We start from the raw sequence: 18872 nt of genomic DNA on the forward strand, positions 1-18872 counted from the left end.
CGTATCGCTACGAAATTTGGCATGGTTCATCAGTGACATGTTCTGAGCGCACCTATAAATCTTTAGGACGGCACCACCTAGTGGTCAGGATATGTAAAAAATTTTTTTTAAAATCTTTATGTCATTTGATTAAATTGCCACTATGACATGAGACTTCACTCTATTGATTCCTTGGCTCATGCTGAGTCCGACTGTACCAAATATGTCTGAGTCAAACCTACTTCCTGTCGGCCATTTTGAATTATATTGAACACCTACTTTTTCGAACTCCTCCTAGAGCGCTTGTGTGATTGGCTTGATTTTTGGTATGCATCATCTAGAGACACTCTAGACAAAAAGTTATCAAAAGATTTTCGTTAGACCTATCCGTTCTCGTATAACGCATCAAAGAATGCGAGGGCGAGCACGCCAAAATGTGTTTGAGCCTGTATCTTTGCAAAACTTTTGCGTATTAATATGAGACTTGGTATATGTCAAACAGTGATGACCTGAGGGTGCATGCACCATTTCGTCACACTGCCCCCTACTGGTCACGAGATATAAAAAATGTCTATTTTTGCTTATAACTACTGCAAATTTGAATGTAAAATTATGAGACTGGTCTTGTTAGATTTCGTGAGGCATAGCGAGTCAAACGATACCAAATGGTTTTTGGTCGGCCATTTTGTGTGTCGGCCATTTTGAATTTTTCTTTAAGTTCAAGTATTTCAGAAACGCAATTGCGTATTGTTATGAAACTTGGTATGGTTCATCAGCAACATGTTCTAGGAGGACTTGTAAACTTTCCGGTGCCCCCTAGTGGTCAAGAGATTTGAAGCTATATCTCTGTATCTCTTTATCGTATTTAAACCAAATTTGGTGGGGGTCATCACAATCAAGACCTGAGTCACAATTTATTTTTTTGGTCAGTGCCCCCTAGTGGTCAAGTCATTTAAGGCTATAACTCTACATCTCTTTATTGTATTTACACCAAATTTGGTGGGTGTCATCACAATCAAGACCTGAGTCACAATTTATTTTTTGGTCAGTGCCCCCTAGTGGTCAAGTCATTTAAGGCTATATCTCTGTATCGCTTTATTGTATTTACACTAAATTTGGTATGTGTCATCACAGTCATGACCTGAGGCACCATCTATTCTTTCGGCACAGTGCCACCTAGTGGTCTCAAGATACGAAACAATTGTTTTTTTTCATTAAACTAATGCAAACTTAGATCTTAAATCATGACAGTCATCACGTATGAATCATTTTTTGCCATGTTTGGCTTGACCCCGGTATCGCTGCTTGCAGCTATTTAGGGGTCAAGCCACGAAGTGGCGTAGACACCTATTGTTATTGTTAGTTTTCTTATTATTATTCATCCTAGTTCTTCCGCCATTGAAGTCAATGGCAGCCCATAGAACCGTACGTAGGAAAGTTATGTAATTTGGCACACATGTAGAGGACAGTCTTAGAAGTTACTATAGCAACATTGGTGTGTCTAACTCAAACCCTCTAGCGCCACCAACAGTCCAAAAATCCACTTATGTTCATGCTCATAACTTCTGACCCGTGAGTCCTAGACACTAAATTCTTGTTTCCTCTGAATCCTTGGCTCATGATGATTCAATTGCACACATTGATGTCATTTGTGTCATGCACATCTTTCCGCCATTTTGAATTTTCCGTAAAACCTACTTTTTCGAACTCCTCCTAGAGCGTTCGTCCGATTTGCATGTCCTTTGGTATGTAGCATCTAGAGACACCCCAGACAAAAAGTTATCAAAAGCTTTTTGATAGACCAATGCGTTCTCATATAAATTGACAACATATAAGGCGGCGAGCACGCCAAAACGGACGTGAGGCCGTATCTTCGCAAAATTTTATTGTATCGACACGAAACTTGGTATATGTCATAACAGTCATGACCTGAGGGTGCCTGCAATGTTTCGTCGCAGCGCCACCTAGTGGTCACGAGATTCGAAAATGCCTATTTTTGCTTATAACTTCTTCAAACTTGAGTCTAAAATCATGAAGGTGGTCTTGTTAGATTCCTTGAGGCATGCCGAGTCAAACGATACCAAACGGTTTTCGGTCGGCCATTTTGGGTGTCGGCCATTTTGAATTTTCTCATTAAGTTCAGTATTTCACAAACAGATTGGCGTATCGCTACGAAATTTGGCATGGTTCATCAGTGACATGTTCTGAGCGCACCTATAAATCTTTAGGACGGCGCCACCTAGTGGTCAGGATATGTAAAATAAATTTTTAAAATCTTTATATCATTTGATTAAATTGCCACTATGACATAAGACTTCACTCTAATAATTCCTTGGCTCATGCTGAGTCCGACTGTACCAAATATGTCAGAGTCAAACCTACTTCCTGTCGGCCATTTTGATTTATATTGAACAGCTACTTTTTCGAACTCCTCCTAGAGCGCTCGTGTGATTGACTTGATTTTTGGTATGCATCATCTAGAGACACTCTAGACAAAAAGTTATCAAAAGATTTTCGGTAGACCTATCCGTTGTCGTATAACGCATCAAAGAATGCGAGGGCGAGCACGCCAAAATGTGTTTGAGCCTGTATCTTCGCAAAACTTTTGCGTATTAATATGAGACTTGGTATATGTCATAACAGTGATGACTTGAGGGTGCATGCACCATTTCGTCACACTGCCCCCTACTGGTCACGAGATATAAAAAATGTCTATTTTTGGTTATAACTACTGCAAATTTGAATGTAAAATTATGAGACTGGTCTTGTTAGATGTCATGAGGCATGCCGAGTCAAACGATACCAAATGGTTTTTGGTCGGCCATTTTGTGTGTCGGCCATTTTGAATTTTTCTTTAAGTTCAAGTATTTCAGAAACGCAATTGCGTATTGTTATGAAACTTGGTATGGTTCATCAGCAACATGTTCTGGGAGGACTTGTAAACTTTTCGGTGCCCCCTAGTGGTCAAGAGATTTGAAGCTATATCTCTGCATCTCTTTATCGTATTTACACCAAATTTGGTGGGTGTCATCACAATCAAGATCTGAGTCACAATTTATTTTTTGGTCAGTGCCCCCTAGTGGTCAAGTCATTTAAGGCTATATCTCTGCATCTCTTTATTGTATTTACACCAAATTTGGTGGGTGTCATCACAATCAAGACCTGAGTCACAATTTATTTTTTGGTCAGTGCCCCCTAGTGGTCAAGTCATTTAAGGCTATATCTCCGTATCGCTTTATTGTTTTAACACTAAATTTGGTATGTGTCATCACAGTCATGACCTGAGGCACCATCTATTCTTTCGGCACAGTGCCACCTAGTGGTCTCAAGATACGAAACAATTGCTTTTTTTCATAAAACTAATGCAAACTTAGATCTTAAATCATGACAGTCATCACGTATGAATCATTTTTTGCCATATTTGGCTTGACCCCGGTATCGCTGCTTGCATCTATATTTATTATTATTATTATTATTATGTTTCCTCTTCCGCCATTGAAGTCAATGGCAGCCCATAGAACCGTACGTAGGAAAGTTATGCAATTTGGCACACATGTAGAGGACAGTCTTAGAAGTTACTATAGCAACATAGGTGTGTCTAACTCAAACCCTCTAGCGCCACCAACAGTTCAAAAGTCCACTTATGTTCATGCTCATAACTTCTGACCCGTGAGTCCTAGAAACTAAATTCTTAATTCCTCTGAATCCTTTGCTCATGATGATTCAATTGCACACATTGATGTCATTTGTGTCATGCAAATCTTTCCGCCATTTTGAATTTTCCGTAAAACCTACTTTTTCGAACTCCTCCTAGAGCGTTCGTCCGATTTGCATGTCCTTTGGTATGTAGCATCTAGAGACACCCCAGACAAAAAGTTATCAAAAGCTTTTTAATAGACCAATGCGTTCTCGTATAAATTGACAACATATATGGCGGCGAGCACGCCAAAACGGACGTGAGGCCGTATCTTCGCAAAACTTTATTGTATCGACACGAAACTTGGTATATGTCATTACAGTCATGACCTGAGGTTGCCTGCAACGTTTCGTCGCAGCGCCACCTAGTGGTCACGAGATTCGAAAAATGCCTATTTTTGCTTATAACTTCTTCAAACTTGAGTCTAAAATCATGAAGGTGGTCTTGTTAGATTCCTTGAAGCATGCCGAGTCAAACGATACCAAACGGTTTTCGGTCGGCCATTTTGGGTGTCGGCCATTTTGAATTTTCTCATTAAGTTCAGTATTTCACAAACAGATTGGCGTATCGCTACGAAATTTGGCATGGTTCATCAGTGACATGTTCTGAGCGCACCTATACATTTTTAGGACGAGGCCACCTAGTGGTCAGGATATGTAAAATACATTTTTAAAATCTTTATATCATTTGATTAAATTGCCACTATGACATAAGACTTCACTCTATTGATTCCTTGGCTCATGCTGAGTCCGACTGTACCAAATATGTCAGAGTCAAACCTACTTCCTGTCGGCCATTTTGATTTATATTGAAGAGCTACTTTTTCGAACTCCTCCTAGAGCGCTCGTGTGATTGACTTGATTTTTGGTATGCATCATCTAGAGACACTCTAGACAAAAAGTTATCAAAAGATTTTCGGTAGACCTATCCGTTGTCGTATAACGCATCAAAGAATGCGAGGGCGAGCACGCCAAAATGTGTTTGAGCCTGTATCTTCGCAAAAATTTTGCGTATTAATATGAGACTTGGTATATGTCATAACAGTGATGACTTGAGGGTGCATGCACCATTTCGTCACACTGCCCCCTACTGGTCACGAGATATAAAAAAATGTCTATTTTTGGTTATAACTACTGCAAATTTGAATGTAAAATTATGAGACTGGTCTTGTTAGATTTCATGAGGCATGCTGAGTCAAACAATACCAAATGGTTTTTGGTCGGCCATTTTGTGTGTCGGCCATTTTGAATTTTTCTTTAAGTTCAAGTATTTCAGAAACGCAATTGCGTATTGTTATGAAACTTGGTATGGTTCATCAGCAACATGTTCTGGGAGGACTTGTAAACTTTTCGGTGCCCCCTAGTGGTCAAGAGATTTGAAGCTATATCTCTGCATCTCTTTATCGTATTTACACCAAATTTGGTGGGTGTCATCACAATCAAGACCTGAGTCACAATTTATTTTTTGGTCAGTGCCCCCTAGTGGTCAAGTCATTTAAGGCTATATCTCTGCATCTCTTCATTGTATTCACACCAAATTTGGTGGGTGTCATCACAATCAAGACCTGAGTCACAATTTATTTTTTGGTCAGTGCCCCCTAGTGGTCAAGTCATTTAAGGCTATATCTCCGTATCGCTTTATTGTATTTACACTAAATTTGAAATGTGTCATCACAGTCATGACCTGAGGCACCATCTATTCTTTCGGCACAGTGCCACCTAGTGGTCTCAAGATACGAAAAAATTGCTTTTTTTCATAAAACTAATGCAAACTTAGATGTTAAATCATGGCAGTCATCACGTATGAATCATTTTTTGCCATATTTGGCTTGACCCCGGTATCGCTGCTTGCAGCTATATTTAGGGGTCAAGCCCCGAAGGGGCGTAGAACCCTATTGTTATTGTTAGTTTTCTTATTATTATTATTATTATTATTATTATTATTATTATTTTTCTTCCTCGTTCTTCCGCCGAAAGTCAATGGCAGCCCATAGAATCGTACATAGGAAAGTTATGAATTTTGGCACACATGTAGAGGACAGTCTCAGAAGTTACTATAGCAACATTGGTGTGTCTGACTCAAACCCTCTAGTGCCACCAACAGTCCAAAAATCCACTTATGTTCATGCTCATAACTTCTGACCCATGAGGCCTAGAAACTAAATTCTTGTTTCTTCTGAATCCTTGGCTCATGATGATTCAAATGCACACTATGATGTCATTTGTGTCATGCACATCTTTCCGCCATTTTGAATTTTTCGTAAAACCTACTTTTTCGAACTCCTCCTAGACCGTTTGTCCGATTTGCATGTCCTTTGGTATGTAGCATCTAGAGACACCCAAGACAAAAAGTTATCAAAAGCTTTTTGATAGACCAATGCGGTCTCATATAAATTGACAACATATATGGCGGCGAGCACGCCAAAACGGACGTGAGGCCTTATCTTCGCAAAACTTTATTGTATCGACACGAAACTTGGTATATGTCATTACAGTCATTACATGAGGGTGCCTGCAACGTTTCGTCACAGCGCCACCTAGTGGTCACGAGATTCGAAAAATGCCTATTTTCGCTTATAACTACTTCAAACTTGAGTCTAAAATCATGAAATGGTCTTGTTAGATTCCTTGAGGCATGCCGAGTCAAACGATACCAAACGGTTTTCGGTCGGCCATTTTGGGTGTCGGCCATTTTGAATTTTCTCATTAAGTTCAGTATTTCACAAACAGAATGGCGTATCGCTACGAAATTTGGCATGGTTCATCAGTGACATGTTCTGAGCGCACCTATAAATCTTTAGGACGGCGCCACCTAGTGGTCAGGATATGTACATTTTTTTTTAAAATCTTTATGTCATTTGATTAAATTGCCACTATGACATAAGACTTCACTCTATTGATTCCTTGGCTCATGCTGAGTCCGACTGTACCAAATATGTCTGAGTCAAACCTACTTCCTGTCGGCCATTTTGAATTATATTAAACACCTACTTTTTTGAACTCCTCCTAGAGCGCTCGTGTGATTGGCTTGATTTTTGGTATGCATCATCTAGAGACACTCTAGACAAAAAGTTATCAAAAGATTTTCGTTAGACCTATCCGTTCTCGTAAAACGCATCAAAGAATGCGAGGGCGAGCACGCCAAAATGTGTTTGAGCCTGTATCTTCGCAAAACTTTTGCGTATTAATATGAGACTTGGTATATGTCATAACAGTGATGACCTGAGGGTGCATGCACCATTTCGTCACACTGCCCCCTACTGGTCACGAGATATAAAAAATGTCTATTTTTGCTTATAACTACTGCAAATTTGAATGTAAAATAATGAGACTGGTCTTGTTAGATTTCGTGAGGAATGGCGAGTCAAACGATACCAAATGTTTTTTGGTCGGCCATTTTGTGTGTCGGCCATTTTGAATTTTTCTTTAAGTTCAAGTATTTCAGAAACGCAATTGCATATTTTTATGAAACTTGGTATGGTTCATCAGCAACATGTTCTGGAAGGACTTGTAAACTTTCCGGTGCCCCCTAGTGGTCAAGAGATTTGAAGCTATATCTCTGCATCTCTTTATCGTATTTAAACCAAATTTGGTGGGTGTCATCACAATCAAGACCTGAGTCACAATTTATTTTTTGGTCAGTGCCCCCTAGTGGTCAAGTCATTTAAGGCTATATCTCTGCATCTCTTTATTGTATTTACACCAAATTTGGTGGGTGTCATTACAATCAAGACCTGAGTCACAATTTATTTTTTGGTCAGTGCCCCCTAGTGGTCAAGTCATTTAAGGCTATATCTCCGTATCGCTTTATTGTTTTTACACTAAATTTGGTATGTGTCATCACAGTCATGACCTGAGGCACCATCTATTCTTTCGGCACAGTGCCACCTAGTGGTCTCAAGATACGAAACAATTGCTTTTTTTCATAAAACTAATGCAAACTTAGATCTTAAATCATGACAGTCATCACGTATGAATCATTTTTTGCCATGTTTGGCTTGACCCCGGTATCGCTGCTTGCAGCTATATTTATTATTAGTTATTCTTCTTCTTCCGCCATTGCGGTCTATGGCAGCCCATAGAACCGTACGTAGGAAAGTTATGAAATTTGGCACACTGATAAAGGACAGTCCAATGTGTCCCCACAGCAAATTTGGAGTCTCTATCTCCAACCCTCTAGCGCCACCAACAGTCCAAAGATGCACTTACGTTTTTGCTTATAACTTCTGATCCGTAAGTCCTAGAAACAAATTTCTTGTTTCCTCTGATTCCTTGGCTCAAGACGATTCGATTTGACCCTATGACGTCATTTTCCGTCATGGAAATTTTTCCGCTATTTTGAATTATTCATAAAACCTACTTTTGCGAACTCGTCCTAGAGCTTTTGCCCAATTTTCACGAAAATCGGTATGTAGCATCTAGAGACCCTCACGGCAAAAAGTTATCAAAAGAATTTCGATAAACCAATCCGTTGTCATATAGCGCGTCAACAAAATTTTCGTAGAGCGCAAAAAAACAGATTTTAGGCTGTATCTTCGTCAAACTTAGGCCTATTGACAAGACACTTGGTACTTGTGATGCCAGTCAGGAACTGAGTGTGCATGCACAGTTTCGTCGCAGCGCCACCTAGTGGCCAGACAGATGTTTTTTACACCTATAACTTTGGCTGTGATCAACGTATTTTGACGGGACTTGATTTTTAGGAGTCCTGAATAGTCGCCGAGTCCAACGATACCAAACATGCCAGATTTCGCCTTACGGTTAGCCCTGCGCAGCAAAACAGCACTTAAAAAACACGCGCAAATATCTCCGCGAGCGTAATTCTGATCGACTCGAAAACATCATAGGAAGAATATTGCATTACCTTCTGAACAAAAAGTTCTATTGGCACTGTATTAAAATTTTCATCAGAAATGGCTGAAAATTGCAAAAAACGAAAAATTACCTTTAAATTTTGTGTTTTTACACATAAATGGTTATAACTTCGTAACGCAAAGAGATTTTTTCACCATATTTGATACGCTGATGTACGACCACAGTCTGAGGCTACACAAAAAAAATTGTATGGTTGCACCACTAGTTGGCCTTATAATTGAACAAAACCATTGAAATCAAGCCACCCTATGGTCATACAACTGTTTCTTCACTAAACTAAAGTGTATAGTCATAAAACTAGCTAGATGTAACACATTTATGACCTGAGGTTGCATGCACGAATTTTGTCATTGCGCCACCTACTGGTTTTGAGATAGAATATGGCATTTTTTGCCTAAAACTACTGCAACAACACATCTAAAACCATGAGTCATCATGGATTATTCCTTTCATGGCTTTGACTATAATCACTAAAGGATGTCCATTTACTCTCTAGCAACCAATGAGAATACGTTATCAACAGTTTTTGCAAGAGCTTTTTCTCTGTATCAGAACATCACAGAGACATGGGGATGGTCTCTTTTGACTCTTTTAACTTGTTGTAACATGTTGTGACCCATGTTTGCCCACTGTAAGCATCACATACATGTCCTTCAGTGCTCTAATGTTCCATGATTGTCAATAACCGAAGGACAGTTGCAGTAGACAAGAATATAGATTATTTTTGTTGATTACCTTTGCATTTTTTCATCTGAAATCATTAGGTTTACCTAGGTTCTTCAGTCTGCTTATCCAAACGCAACTTTACATCCTTCTGTGCCCTTTTCGGCTTGACCCCGGTATCGCTGCTTGCAGCTATATTAATAATTATTATTATTATTAGTTATTCTTCTTCCGCCATTGCGGTCTATGGCAGCCCATAGAACCGTACGTAGGAAAGTTATGAAATTTGGCACACTGATAAAGGACAGTCCAATGTGTCCCCACAGCAAATTTGGAGTCTCTATGTCTAACCCGCTAGCGCCACCAACAGTCCAAAGTTGCACTTATGTTTTTGCTTATAACTTCTGATCCGTAAGTCCCACAAACAAAATTCTTGATTCCTCTGATTCCTTGGCTCAAGCCGATTCGATTGGACCCTATGACGTCATTTTCCGTCATGAAAATTTTTCCGCCATTTTGAATTATTCGTAAAACCTACTTTTGCGAACTCGTCCTAGAGTTTTTACCCGATTGCCGCGAAAATTGGTATGTAGCATCTAGAGACCCTCACGGCAAAAAGTTATCAAAAGAATTTCGATAAACCAATCCGTTGTCGTATAGCGCGTCAACAAAATTTTCGTAGAGTGCAAAAAAACAGATTTTAGGCTGTATCTTCGTCAAACTTAGGCCTATTGACACGACACTTGGTACTTGTGATGCCAGTCAGGAACTGAGTGTGCATGCACAGTTTCGTCGCAGCGCCACCTAGTGGCCAGACAGATGTTTTTTACACCTATAACTTTGGCTGTGATCAACGTATTTTGACGGGACTTGATTTTTAGGAGTCCTGAATAGTCGCCGAGTCCAACGATACCAAACATGCCAGATGTCGCCTTACGATTAGCCCTGAGCAGCAAAACAGCACTTAAAAAACACGCGCGAATATCTCCGCGAGCGTAATTCTGATCGACTCGAAAACATCATAGGAAGAATATTGCATTACCTTCTGAACAAAAAGTTCTATTGGCACTATATTAAAATTTTCATCAGAAATGGCCGAAAATGGCAAAAAACGAAAAATTACCTTTAAATTTTGTGTTTTTACACATAAATGGTTATAACTTTGTAACGCAAAGAGATTTTTTCACCATATTTGATACGCTGATGTACGACTACAGTCTGAGGCTACACAAAAAAAATTGTATGGTTGCACCACTAGTTGGCCTTATAATTGAACAAAACCTTTGAAATCAAGCCACCCTATGGTCATACAACTGTTTCTTCACTAAACTAAAGTGTATAGTCATAAAACTAGCTAGATGTAACACAGTTATGAACTGAGGTTGCATGCACAACTTTGTCATTGCGCCACCTACTGGTTTTGAGATAGAAATATGGTATTTTTGCCTAAAACTACTCCAACAGTACATCTAAAATCTTGGGTCATCATGTATTATTCCTTTCATGGCTTGGAGATCATTGGTGCATGCCAATTAACTCCCTAGCAACCAATTAGGATACCTTATCAACCCTTTTTACAAGAGCTATATCTCTGCATCAGAACATCGTAGAGACATGGGGGTGGTCTCTTTTGACTCATTAACACCACTGTAACATTTTGTGAGCTGAGAATTGCCACTGCAAGCACCACTCACATTTTCTTCAGTGTTCTAGTTGTCAATGCTCCTCGAGAAGAGAGGGAGAGATGACACTGAATGAAAACACAGCTTTTTTGCTGATAACTGTTATATTATTTAGTCTGAAATCAAGAGATTTTCCCAGGTTCTTTAAACTGCTCATCCGAATTCAACTTTACTTTCTTATGTGCCCTTTTTGGCTTGACCCCGGCATTGCTGCTTGCAGCTATATTTAGGGGTCAAGCCCCGAAGGGGCGAAGACCCCTATTGTATCCGTTAGTTTTCTTTTTATTATTATTATTAGTTATTCTTCTTCCGCCATTGCGGTCTATGGCAGCCCATAGAACCGTACGTAGGAAAGTTATGAAATTTGGCACACTGATAAAGGACAGTCCAATGTGTCCCCACAGCAAATTTGGAGTCTCTATGTCTAACCCGCTAGCGCCACCAACAGTCCAAAGTTGCACTTATGTTTTTGCTTATAACTTCTGATCCGTAAGTCCTAGAAACAAAATTCTTGTTTCCTCTGATTCCTTGGCTCAAGACGATTCGACTGGACCCTATGACGTCATTTTCCGTCATGAAAATTTTCCCGCCAATTTGAATTATTCAAAAACCTACTTTTTCGAACTCGTCCTAGAGCTTTTGTCCGATTGCCACGAAAATTGGTATGTATCATCTAGAGACACTCATGGCAAAAAGTTATCAAAAGAATTTTGATACACCAATCAGTTGTCGTATACCGCCTTGACAAATGTTACGTAGAGCGCAAAAAAACAGATTTTAGGCTGTATCTTCGTCAAACTTAGGCCTATTGAAACGACACTTGGTAATTGTGATGCCAGTCAGGAACTGAGGGTGCATGCACAGTTTCGTTGCAGCGCCACCTAGTGGCCAGACAAATGATTTATACACCTGTAACTTTAGCTGCGATAAACTTATTTTGACGGGACTTGATTTTTAGGAGTCCTGAGTAGTCGCCGAGTCCAACGATACCAAACATGCCAGATTTTGCCTTACGGTTAGCCCTGAGCAGCAAAACAGCACTTAAAAAACACGTGTGAATATCTTCGCGAGCGTTATTCTGATCGATTTGAAAACACCATAGGAAGAACATTGCATTACCTTCTGAACAAAAAGTTCTATTGGCGTTATATTAAAATTTTCATCAGAAATGGCCGAAAATTGCAAAAAACGAAAAATTACCTTTGAATTTTGTGTTTTTTACACATAAATGGTTATAACTTCGCAACGAAAAGAGATTTTTTCACCAGATTTGATACGCTGATGTACGAGCAGAGTCTGAGGCCACACGAAAAAATTGGTATGCCTTCACCACTAGTTGGCCTTATAATTGGACAAAAGCTTTCATATCAAGCAAGCCCTATGGTCATACAACTATTTCTTTGCTGAACTAAAGTGTATAGTCAGGAAACTAGCTAAATGTAACGCAGTCATGCCCTGAGGTTGCATGCACACTTTTGTCATAGCGCCACCTAGTGGCTTGGAGATAGAAAATAGCAATTTTTGCCTAAAACTACTGCAACAACACAACTAAAATCATAAGTCATCATGGATTCTTCATTTCATGGCTTGGACTATAATCACTGGTGGATGTGAATCTACTCTCTAGCAACCAATGAGAATACCTAATCAACTGTTTTTGAAAGAGCTTTTTCTCTGCATCAGAACATCGTAGAGACATGGGGATGGTCTCTTTCGACTGATTTAACTTGTTGTAACATGTTGTGACCCATGTTATGCCACTGCAAACATCACTCACATGTCCTTCAGTGCTCTAATGTTCCATGATTGTCAATAACAGAAGGACGATTGCAGGAGACAAGAACATAGATTATTTTTGTTGATTACTTTTGCCTTTTTTTCTTTTGAAATCATGAGGTTTACCTAGGTTCTTCAGTATTCTTATCCAAACCCAATTTTACACCCTTCTGTGCCCTTTTCTGCTTGACCCCGGCATTGCTGCTTGCAGCTATATTGGCAATTGTTTCTGTTAGTAAATTTTTCTTCTTCCGCCATTGCGGTCTATGGCAGCCCATAGAACCGTACGTAGGAACGTTATGAAATTTGGCACACTGATAGAGGACAGTCCAAATAATATCCACAGCAAATTTGGAGTCTCTATCTCAAGCCCACTAGCGCCACCAACAGTCCAAAGTTGCACTTACGTTTTGTCTTATAACTTCTGATCCGTAAGTCCTAGAAACAAAATTCTTGCTTCCTCTGATTCCTTGGCTCAAGACGATTCGATAGGACCATATGACGTCATTTTCCGTCATGAAAATTTTTCCGCCATTTTGAATTATTCGTTAAACCTACTTTTGCGAACTCGTCCTAGAGTTTTTACCCGACTGCCACGAAAATTGGTATGTAGCATCTAAAGACACTCACGGCAAAAAGTTATTAAAAGAATTTCGATAAACCAATCCGTTGTCGTATAGCGCGTCAACGAATTTTAGGTAGAGCGCACAATAACAGATTTTAGGCTGTATCTTCGCCAAACTTAGGCCTATTGACACGACACTTGGTACTTGAGATACCAGTCAGGAACTGAGGGTGCATGCACAGTTTTGTTGCAGCGCCACCTAGTGGCCAGACGAATGTTTTACACACCTATAACTTTGGCTGTGATCGACGTATTTTCATGGGACTTGATTTTTAGGAGTCCTGAGTAGACGCCGAGTCCAACGATACCAAACATGCCAGATTTCGCCTTACGGTTAGCCCTGCGCAGCAAAACAGCACTTAAAAAACATGCGCGAATATCTCCGCGAGCGTTATTCCGATCGACTCGAAAACACCATAGGAAGAACAATGCATTACCTTCTGAACAAAAAGTTCTATTGGCGTTATATTAAAATTTTCATCAGAAATGGCCGAAAATTGCAAAAAACGAAAAATTACCTTTAAATTTTGTGTTTTTTACACATAAATGGTTATAACTTCGCAACGAAAAGAGATTTTTTCACCAGATTTGATACGCTGATGTATGAGCAGAGTCCGAGGCCACACAAATAAATTGGTATGCCTGAACCACTAGGTGGCCCTATAATTGAACAAAATCTTTCATATCAAGCAAGCCCTATTGTCATACAACTACTTCTTTGCTGAACTAAAGTGTATAGTCATGAAACTAGCTAGATGTAACGCAGTCATGCTCTGAGGATGCATGCACGATTCTGTCATAGCGCCACCTAGTGGCTTGGAGATAGAAAATAGCAATTTTTGCCTAAAACTACTGCAACAACACATCTAAAATCATAAGTCATCATGGATTCTTCATTTCATGGCTTGGACTATTATCACTGGTGGATGTGAATTTACTCTCTAGCAACCAATTAGAATACCTAATCAACTGTTTTTGAAAGAGCTTTTTCTCTGCATCAGAACATCGTAGAGACATGGGGATGGTCTCTTTTGACTGATTTAACTTGTTGTAACATGTTGTGACCCATGTTATGCCACTGCATACATCACTCACATGTCCGTCAGTGCTCTAATGTTCCATGATTGTCAATAACAGAAGGACGATTGCATTAGACAAGAACATAGATTATTTTTGTTGATTACTTTTGAGTTTTTTTCATTTGAAATCATGAGTTTTACCTAGGTTCTTCAGTATTCTTATCCAAACTCAACTTTACACCCTTCTGTGCCCTTTTCGGCTTGACCCCGGTATTGCTGCTTGCAGCTATATTTATTATTATTATTCTTCTTCTTCTTCTTCCGCCATTGCGGTCTATGGCAGCCCATAGAACCGTACGTAGGAAAGTTATGAAATTTGGCACACTGATAAAGGACAGTCCAATGTGTCCCCACAGCAAATTTGGAGTCTCTAACTCCAACCCTCTAGCGCCACCAACAGTCTAAAGTTGCACTTACGTTTTTGTTTATAACTTCTGACCCGTACGTCCTAGAAACGAAATTCTTGTTTCCTCTGATTCCTTGGCTCAAGACGATCCGACTGGACCCTATGACGTCATTTTCCGTCATGAAAATTTTTCCGCCATTTTGATCTATTCGTAAAACCTACTTTTGCGAACTCGTCCTAGAGCTTTTGCCCGATTTCCACGAAAATCGGTATGTAGCATCTACAGACCCTCACGGCAAAAAGTTATGGAATTCATGTCGATTCGCCAATCTGTTTGCGTAAACCGCGTCAACAAATTTTACGTAGAGTGCAAAAAAACGGACTTGAGGCTGTATCTTCGCCAAACTTAAGCCTATTGAAACGACACTTGGTACTTGTGATGCCAGTCAGGAACTGAGAGCGCATGCCCAGTTTCGTCGCAGCGCCACCTAGTGGTAAGACGAATGTTTTACACACCTATAACTTTGGCTGTGATCGACGTATTTTCATGGGACTTGTTTCCTTGGAGTCCTGAATAGTTGCCGAGTCCAACGATACCAAACATGCCAGAATTGGCCTTACGGTTAACCCTGCGCGGCAAAATAGCACTTAAAAAACACGCGCGAATATCTCCGCGAGCGTAATTCTGATCGACTCGAAAACATCATAGGAAGAATATTGCATTACCTTCTGAACAAAAAGTTCCATTGGCATTGTATTAAAATTTTCATCAGAAATGGCTGAAAATTGCAAAAAACGAAAAATTACCTTTAAATTTTGTGTTTTTACACATAAATGGCTATAACTTCGTAACGCAAAGAGATTTTTTTACCATATTTGATACCCTGATGTATGAGCATATTTTGAGGCCACACAAAAAATATTGTATGCTTGCACCACTAGGTGGCCCTATAATTGAACAAAACCTTTGATATCAAGCCAGCCCTATGGTCATACAACTGTTTCTTCACTAAACTAAAGTGTATAGTCATAAAACTAGCTAGATGTAACACAGTTATGACCTGAGGTTGCATGCACAATTTTGTCATTGCGCCACCTACTGGTTTTGAGATAGAATAACGCATTTTTTGCCTAAAACTACTGCAACAACACTTCTAAAACCATGAGTCATCATGGATTATTCCTTTCATGGCTTTGACTATAATCACTGATAGTTGCCAATTCACTCCCTAGCAACCAATGAGAATACCTTATCAACCGTTTTTGCAAAAGCTATATCTCTGCATCGGAACACCGTAGAGACACGGGGGTGGGCTCTTTTCACTAATTAAACTTGGTTTAACTAGGTTCTTCAGTCTGCTTATCCAATCTCAATTTTACATCCTTTTGGGCCCTTTTCGGCTTGACCCCGGTATTGCTGCTTGCAGCTATATTTAGGGGTCAAGCCCCGAAGGGGCGAAGACCCCTATTGTATCCGTTAGTTTTCTTTTTATTATTATTAGTTATTCTTCTTCCGCCATTGCGGTCTATGGCAGCCCATAGAACCGTACGTAGGAAAGTTATGAAATTTGGCACACTGATAAAGGACAGTCCAATGTGTCCCCACAGCAAATTTGGAGTCTCTATCTCTAACCCGCTAGCGCCACCAACAGTCCAAAGTTGAACTTATGTTTTTGCTTATAACTTCTGATCCGTAAGTCCTAGAAACGAAATTCTTGTTTCCTCTGATTCCTTGGCTCAAGACGATTCGATTTGACCCTATGACGTCATTTTCCGTCATGGAAATTTTTCCGCCATTTTGAATTATTTGTAAAACCTACTTTTGCGAACTCGTCCTAGAGCTTTTGCCCAATTTTAACGAAAATCGGTATGTAGCATCTACAGACCCTCACGGCAAAAAGTTATCAAAAGAATTTCGATAAACCAATCCGTTGTCGTATAGCGCATCAACAAATTTTACGTAGAGCGCAAAAAAACAGATTTTAGGCTGTATCTTCGTCAAACTGTGGCCTATTGACACGACACTTGGTACTTGTGATGCCAGTCAGGAACTGAGTGTGCATGCACAGTTTCGTCGCAGCGCCACCTAGTGGCCAGACAGATGTTTTTTACACCTATTACTTTGGCTGTGATCAACGTATTTTGACGGGACTTGATTTTTAGGAGTCCTGATTAGTCGCCGAGTCCAACGATACCAAACATGCCAGATTTCGCCTTACGGTTAGCCCTGCGCAGCAAAACAGCACTTAAAAAACATGCGCGAATATCTCCGCGAGCGTTATTCCGATCGACTCGAAAACACCATAGGAAGAACATTGCATTACCTTCTGAACAAAAAGTTCTATTGGCTTTATATTAAAATTTTCATCAGAAATGGCCGAAAATTGCAAAAAACGAAAAATTACCTTTAGATTTTGTGTTTTTTACACATAAATGGTTATAACTTCGCAACGAAAAGAGATTTTTTCACCAGATTTGATACGCTGATGTATGAGCAGAGTCTGAGGCCACACAAAAAAATTGGTATGCCTGAACCACTAGGTGGCCCTATAATTGAACAAAATCTTTCATATCAAGCAAGCCCTATGGTCATACAACTATTTCTTCACTAAACTAAAGTGTATAGTCATAAAACTAGCTAGATGTAACACAGTTATGAACTGAGGTTGCATGCACAACTTTGTCATTGCGCCACCTAGTGGTTTTGAGATAGAAATATGGTATTTTTGCCTAAAACTACTCCAACAGTACATCTAAAATCTTGGGTCATCATGTATTATTCCTTTCATGGCTTGGAGATCATTGGTGCATGCCAATTCACTCCTTAGCAACCAATAAGGATACCTTATCAATCCTTTTTACAAGAGCTATATCTCTGCATCAGAACATCGTAGAGACATGGGGGTGGTCTTTTTTGACTCATTAACACCACTGTAACATTTTGTGAGCTGAGAATTGCCACTGCAAGCACCACTCACATTTTCTTCAGTGTTCTAGTTGTCAATGCTCCTCGAGAAGAGAGGGAGAGATGACACTGAATGAAAACACAGCTTTTTTGCTGATAACTGTTATATTATTTAGTCTGAAATCAAGAGATTTTCCCAGGTTCTTTAACCTGTTCATCCGAATTCAACTTTACTTTCTTATGTGCCCTTTTTGGCTTGACCCCGGCATTGCTGCTTGCAGCTATATTGGCAATTGTTTCTGTTAGTAAATTTTTCTTCTTCCGCCATTGCGGTCTATGGCAGCCCATAGAACCGTACGTAGGAAAGTTATGAAATTTGGCACACTGATAGAGGACAGTCCAATGTGTCCCCACAGCAAATTTGGAGTCTCTATGTCTAACCCACTAGCGCCACCAACAGTCCAAAGTTGCACTTATGTTTTTGCTTATAACTTCTGATCCGTAAGCCCTAGAAACAAAATTCTTACTTCGTCTGATTCCTTGGCTCAAGACGATTCGATTGGCCTCTATGTCGTTGTTTTCCGTCATAAAAATTGTTCCGCCATTTTGAATTATTCGTAAAACCTACTTTTGCGAACTCGTCCTAGAGTTTTTACCCGATTGCCACGAAAATTGGTATGTATCATCTAGAGACCCTCACGGCAAAAAGTTATCAAAAGAATTTCGATAAACCAATCCGTTGTCGTATAGCGCGTCAACAAATTCTACGTAGAGCGCAAAAAAACTGATTTTAGGCTGTATCTTCGTCAAACTTAGGCCTATTGACACGACACTTGGTCCTTGTGATGCCAGTCAGGAACTGAGTGTGCATGCACAGTTTCGTCGCAGCGCCACCTAGTGGCCAGACAGATGTTTTTTACACCTATAACTGTGGCTGTGATCAATGTATTTTGACGGGACTTGATTTTTAGGAGTCCTGAATAGTTGCCGAGTCCAACGATACCAAACATGCCAGATTTCGCCTTACGGTTAGCCCTGCGCAGCAAAACAGCACTTAAAAAACACGTGTGAATATCTCCGCGAGCGTTATTCCGATCGACTCGAAAACACCATAGGAAGAACATTGCATTACCTTCTGAACAAAAAGTTCTATTGGCGTTATATTAAAATTTTCATCAGAAATGGCCGAAAATTGCAAAAAACGAAAAATTACCTTTTACAATTTGTGTTTTTGTACATAAATGGT

Source organism: Paramisgurnus dabryanus, chromosome 1 (genome assembly GCF_030506205.2).
Source record: "Paramisgurnus dabryanus chromosome 1, PD_genome_1.1, whole genome shotgun sequence".
In the NCBI taxonomy this organism is placed as follows: Eukaryota; Metazoa; Chordata; class Actinopteri; order Cypriniformes; family Cobitidae; genus Paramisgurnus; species Paramisgurnus dabryanus.